Here is a 7,032-nt window from a genome sequence, read left to right as displayed (position 1 = left end):
GTCTACAAACAATAAATGCTGGAGAGGTTATGGAGAAAAGGGAACCCTCCTGCATTGTTGGTGGGAATGTCGATTGGTACCACTATGGAGAACAGTGTGGAACTTCCTTAAAAAATTAAAACAGAACTACCATAAATTCCAGCAATCCCACTCCTGGGCATATATCCAGAGAAAACCATAATTCAAAAAGATACATGCATTCCAATGTTTACTGCAGCACTACTTAACAACAGCCAAGACATGGGAGCAAACTAAATGTCCATTGACAGAGGAATGGATAAAGAATGTGTGGTACATTTATAATGGAATATTCCTCAGCCATAAAAAGAACAAAATAATGCCATTTGCAGCAACACGGATGGGCCTAGAGATTTTCATACTAAGTGAAGGAAGTAAAAGAGAAAGACAAATATAAGATATCACTTATATGTGGAATCTAATTTTTAAAAATGACAAATAACTTATCTATAAAACAGAAACAAACAAAAAAAAAACCAGAAACAGACTCACAGATTTCAAAAACAAACATATTTACCCAAAGGGAAATGTCGGGGTTCTTATTCAGTTACTAAGTTGTGTCCAACTCTTTGCAACCCCATGAACTGCAGCATGCCAGGCTTCCCTGTCCTTTGCTATTTCCCAGTTTGCTCAAACTCATGTCCACTGAGTCAGTGATGCCATCCAACCACCTCATCCTCTGTCACCCCCTTCTCCTCTTGCCCTCATGCCCTCAATCTTTCCCAGCATCAGGGTCATGGTGGGGAGTTCTGACAAAATGTGGTCTACTGGAGAACAAAACAGCAAACCACTTCAGTATTCTTGCCTCGAGAACTCCATGAACACAATGAAAAGGCAAGGGTCGCAGGATAAATTAGGAGCCTGGAATTAACATACATACACTACTATATATAACATAGATAACCAACAAGGACATACTATATAGCACAGGGAAATCTACTGGATATTCTATAATAACTTATATGGGAAAAGAATCTGAAAAAGAATGAATACATGTACAACTGAATTACTCTGCTGCACATCTGAAACTAGCACAACATTGTAAGTAAACTATACTCCAATAAAATTAAAAAAAAAATAAATACAGCTAACTAGAAAAAGGTGAATCTATCTGTAAAACCCTTAGTGTGATACACAAAAAGGAAAAGATAGTATATATATAATTTGTATTTCAGGGGTTGGATGGAATGTGCTTAAAGTTTCATTTAGTAAAAAGTAGCAGCATGCTGACAAATGGCTGTCATGCCTCCTATTAAATACATGTTTAGAAACTGTAGATGGATACAATAGACTAGTCCACTATCTACACCCAACCCTGGTCAATATATCCATGGCTTACTCCCTTATTTCTTCAGGTCTTTGGCTCAAATGTCATTTGTCAGAGATATCTTCCCTGGCCATCCAGTGTAAAGTAGCAATCCTGATTCCCTATGCCTCTCTGAGATATTTTCTGATGCTTCTTTCCAGGGAACTAACATCTTTACTGTGATGAGATGCTAGTGAAAGGTGCAGAAGTTTCCAATAAATAGACTGTGATAGAATCCTTGATCATTAAATAATGGAAAAATAAAACAACGCAGTAATTTGGACCTCAAGAGTGCCCTTAACAACTATTTCCCCCTAGTCCTTTCAGTCTCCTTAAAGAGACCTAACTCATAATGTCTCAGGCCTCTAATCCCTCTTCCTCCAGCTTTTCTCTGACCTTGAAAATAGAAGCAAGTGGTAAAGAACTTCCACAGGTTCCCACCACCACATACACCCACCTGCTAGCCTTGCCCTCAGTTTGCCCTCTTCCTGTGGTTTGTCCCTTGTCCAATCCCTCTATTTGTGCACTAGATCCCTTCTTTTCTTGCCTCCTTGAAGGCATTGCCCCTGCAAGACTCTCCTTTCATACCTACAGCATCAAACTGTCCTGAATCACCCCTACAAGAATACAAAGCAAGCTTTAAAAACAAAACTCTTTACTGTTTGTCCCCTCCTATAATAGCTTCATTCTGATTCCCTTTGCAATAAGAAACTCCTGGAATTATCTATACTCTTGCTTCAATCTCTCTCCAATTCTTTCTTTATTCTCGTATTCCCATTACGCACATTATGCACCTTTTGCAACCGCCTCACAGTTCTTAGATACTCTGTACCTTTTCTGTATCTTTTGTCTTTCATTCCTTTTCCTCTTTAAATTTCAGTTTGGGACATTTCTATTGACATATCTTCAAGTGCAAGGTTCTTTTTCCAGCAGTGTTAGGTCTACCCATGTACCCATCAAAAGCATTAATTTCTGATAGTTTTTATATCTAGCATTTCTTTTCCATTCTTTTTTTAGTTTTCCATTTTTTGCTTATATTCCTCATCTGTTCGTGCACGTTGTCCACTTTTTCTATCAAAGACTTTAGCATATTAATCTTAGTTGTTTTAAATTCCCATTCTGATAATTCTAAAATTTCTGCCACTTCTGAGTTTGGTTCTGGTGCTTGCTTCATCTCTTCGGACACCAGCAAAGTAATTTTCCTTGAGGGCAGGCTTCTGTCCTGGAAACAAATCTCTGGGGTTATTTCAAAAGTTAGTCCCTCCAGCCCACCCCCCATCCCCACCAGCCAATACCCGACAGAAGGAGATTCGTTTGCCATCCTCAGAGTGGCAAGGGGATTGAGCTCCTGGTGGTTAAAACCCACGTATGGATGGGTCCCCTTCAAATGAGCTCCTAGGAGGTTTCTTAATTAAGTTGTAATAATTTATATGGTATGTGTTACAAATTGCTCCCCATACTTTTAAACTCTAACTAATCCACACTCAGCCCCCTAGCAATTCATTTAAAGTCTAATTATTGCCTCCAGCAACTTCTACTTTGGGTAAGCAGATCTGTATTTTCTGCATTTTCCTGTCTTTCTAGTTTTTATGGAAGTTTGCCCTGTGACCTCAATTCTCTGGTGGAGCTAAGTAAAGTTGATTTTCAGTTTGTTCATTTTATTTATTACTGTGAAAATACTCCGCTCTTTCTCAAACACACTCCAGATTTTCATCCCCTCCATTAAAACAGCACTTGCCAAGGTCACCAATGACCTCTAAATGGATTGCCAAGTCAATTCTCAGAGCTCATATTACTTGATTTATTTGCAGTATCTGACACAGCCGACCACTCTGTCCTTCACATCTGATGTGGCTTCCAGGACATCACACTGCTGGTTTTCCTACTTCACTGGTCACTCTGTCTCCTTTGCTGGTTCCTCCTCATCACCCTGAATTCTTAGCATTTGGAGTGTCATAAGATGCAGTCTTCAGACCTCTTCTCTCTTAAAACTCACTCTCTTGGTAATTTCATCCAGTCTTACAGCTTTAAATACCATCTATACATTGACTCCCATATTTACATCTCCAGCCTGATATTTACATATCCAGCCTCCCATATTTATATCTCTCCCTTGAAAAGCAGAATATCCAACTGCCTACCTAACATCTCCACTGAGATAACCATTAGACATAGCAAATTCTTCTGTCCACAACTCAAGTCCTCTGGCAAACTTCTGCTACCTATAGGTTTCTCCATATCGCCTATTCACAAAGACCTAGAAATCGACTCTGATGTCTCATCTTCTCACATTATATGTCCAATCTATCAGGAAATCCTGTTAGTTTTACCTTCAAGTACAGAATCTGAATATCTGTCAAGATTCCAAGTGTTGGTACACTGGTCCAAGGCACCTGCACGTCTCACGTGAGTTACTGCAGTTGTTTCCTAATTAATCTGTTTCTGCCCTTGCTCACCCTGTTCCCTCATACACCAGACACTATCACACTTCAAAGTCCTCCAAGGGCTTCCATCTCAGAGTAGAAGCCAAAGTTCACCCAAGGCCCAAGCAGTCTGCAGCACCACCCACTGCCATCCCACCTCTTAATACTCTCCTTTTCTCAGTCTGCCTAAGTCCTTACTGGCTACCATGCCATTCTCGGAGTCCTCTAACACACTCCTATCCCAAAGGCCTTTGCTTCTGCTGTTCTCTTTGCCTGGACTCTCTTCTCACAGTGTCCACAAGGTTCACTTCCACACTGCCAAGCCTTTGTTCAAGGGCTATGCTGATGAACTCCTCTCTACTCTTTAAAATTCCAGCATCACTCAGCCTCCCCAATAGCCTCCCCTATTCCTTCTTCCAACTTTTCTCTATGGTGCTTATCTTCTGATAAATCATGTAATTTGCTTAGTGTCTGTTTCCTTCCACCAGAATTTTTGTGTATGCAAAAAAATTACAAGGGCAAGGAGGTTTATATCTGCTTTACACCCTATTGTGAGGTGTTTCATAAATATTCATTAAATGAGTGAACAAATACTAAGAAACACAACAAGTTTGTATTGGAATGGGATTGAAATTAAGACACACAATCATCTCATATTTATATGCATTTAGGTTATATTAATATTAGCTTAGTTTGTTGATTCAATGAAGAAAATAAGAGAGTCAAGGAAAAGAAATAACTACGCTGACTGTACTTACCAACTTAGGCATCAGATCTCACTAAGTTTTCAATGTGCACAATGCTCTCCAAAGCATCCTCTGGCTCAGAGAAATATGGTACTATTTGGAGTGGTAAATCTTCAGGCTACTTGAGTAATTATGCAGACACTAGACTATAGGTGCTCAAAGTTGATATTATAAACAGCTTTCTGACCACAACCTCTCAACCTGGCCTGCAGGCCAGTGTTTACTTTTAATGAGCCAAAGTTCAGGGAACACACTACTTAGCCACTCTCACCAATATGAGATGGCACCACAGTTTAAAATTCCTTGGTCTTACTCAGATATAACTTAATTTCTTCACTTCAGTGGTTTCAGGCAAGCACTACTATCAGGGGTGACATTTTAATATCACATCACAATTGGATGTCAACTATGCTTCAAGTACAGTTTTAAGTGGCCCTACAGTCTTTGGTAGTACTGCTGTTCCTGCCTTGCTGGTATCATCAGATGTTATTCTACCTAGCAAAGTGTATAACAGACTGTAATGAAATACAATGAGAAAAATTAAAATCCCAGAAATACGTCTGCTTCTACAACAAAATACTACCCCTGTCATAACCAGTTATTGCATTTATACCATGGGAACTATTGCCACCTGCTGGTGATGCTTATGACTTACTTTAAAAATTAATACATGTTAGGCTCTCCAAAATTCCAGTCAAAATTTTGAAATCCCCTTCTAGATCAGGCAACCATATGAAGGACTTTATGATTATCAGATTTGATTAATTTTCTCTTAAAAATAAAAAGTAGGCATATTAATGAATTTCTAATGTAAATGAGAACAAAAAAAAATGAGAACCCTCTTTTCTAAAAATGACCTTGTTGATAATACTATAGGTCTGGGAATATGGCTGCCAACTGTTTTCTCTCTTACCCATCTCCTCAACAGGAAGGCGTGCAGCCACTAGATGCGCACTCATTCAATTCAGTATTCAGCTGAGGTGGCAGGGCTCATCTTCTCACACTAGTGCAGAGCCTCTGTGAGTCCAGATGACCCACAAGTCTGATCAACTTGTCCAGTGTTTAATGATTTCCTTATGAAACTGAGCAGAAAAATGACCATAACAGGCACACAGCCTAAAACTCCAGAGATAGCCAGTGTCCTCAGAAAAAAACAGAAAAAGATCTCAACCAAAGAAGAATTTCACTGATTTTCTGAGCCTACCTAGAACAGGTAATCAGTCTTCAGGCAAAAATTTTTCGCTTCTGACCAATACAGATGCATTAAGATACAATGTTTATGTAATATTACTAATAAAAATGTGATAGCCGAGAGGAGTCTAAGGAGACAGGATGACTAAAAGTAATATGTGGTATCCTGGATGGGATCCTGGAACAGATAAAAGTGTCTAGGAAAAAAAATAACTAAGGAAATTAGAAGTATAGAGATTAGTTAATAACACTGTTCATTAAGTGTGACAAATGTATCATAGTAATATAAGATGTTAAGAATAAGGAAATGAAAAAAAAAAAAAAGGAATAAGGAAATGTTTCGCCTTCCAGTGCAGGGTTTGCAAGTTCAATCCCTGGTTGGGAAGCTAAAATCTCACATGCCCTGAGGCCAAAAAACCAAAACATAAAACAGAAGGAATACTGTAACAAATTCAATAAAGACTTTAAAAATGGTCCACATTAAAAAAAAAAAAAAGAGTAAGGAAATGGGTGTAGAGTAGGTGGGAACTCTGTACTATCTTTGCAATTTTTCTGAAAATCTAAAACTACTGTAAAACAAAATGTTTACTTTAGAAAAAATGAATGAGACAAGATTTACCTCAAGTGACAAAAGCAGGCACTTAAGTTGATTCAGTCCCAAGCTTTAAAAGTCACAAAAGCTTTATATTGACTTTAAAAGTTATTTAGCAGGTTGTTTTCATTTATCAGTTCTAGATCCAAACCTTTTCTATAAAATCAAGGGATGCACCCTCTTCAAAACTGCTTTAGCAATCTTCAAAGGGATCCTCCTCTGTTCTCTCATTCCCATCAAAAGGACTCATAAGGTCCATATCAATTTATGGCAAATCTCAGCCCAACTGTAAAAAAGGCCTTCATCCTGAAACTAACACAACACTGTAAATCAACTATATTCCAATAAAAATTTTTTAAAAATTCAAAGGAACTTAACAACAATTCACAGAATGAAAATTTCCAAAAATTATACTCATTAGTAATCAATGTGTATGCAAAAAAATTTTAATTGTGCACCATTTTGCCCTATCTGATTGGCAAATTATAAGTAAATTAAATAAATAAATAAAAATAAGACTTTATAAGTCCTACTGTCTTTGTGAAAATTAAAGGGTGAAGATCTTGTACCTAAAGAAAAAACACTCAGTTGAACAAACAAGTCTTTGAGGCTAAGGACCTGTTGTGTTTTTTTTAAATCATAGAGAAAAATCCTGTCATTTCTTTCACAAAACTAAGACGTCTTTCCTACTTTCAATACATCATGAACATAATGTACAACAGCCCCAAATAACCCCTAGCAACATCAAATTAGCCC

The sequence above is a fragment of the Cervus elaphus genome, chromosome 9, assembly GCF_910594005.1.
Source record: "Cervus elaphus chromosome 9, mCerEla1.1, whole genome shotgun sequence".
NCBI classification, from domain to species: Eukaryota; Metazoa; Chordata; class Mammalia; order Artiodactyla; family Cervidae; genus Cervus; species Cervus elaphus.
This window is presented reverse-complemented; position numbering follows the sequence as displayed.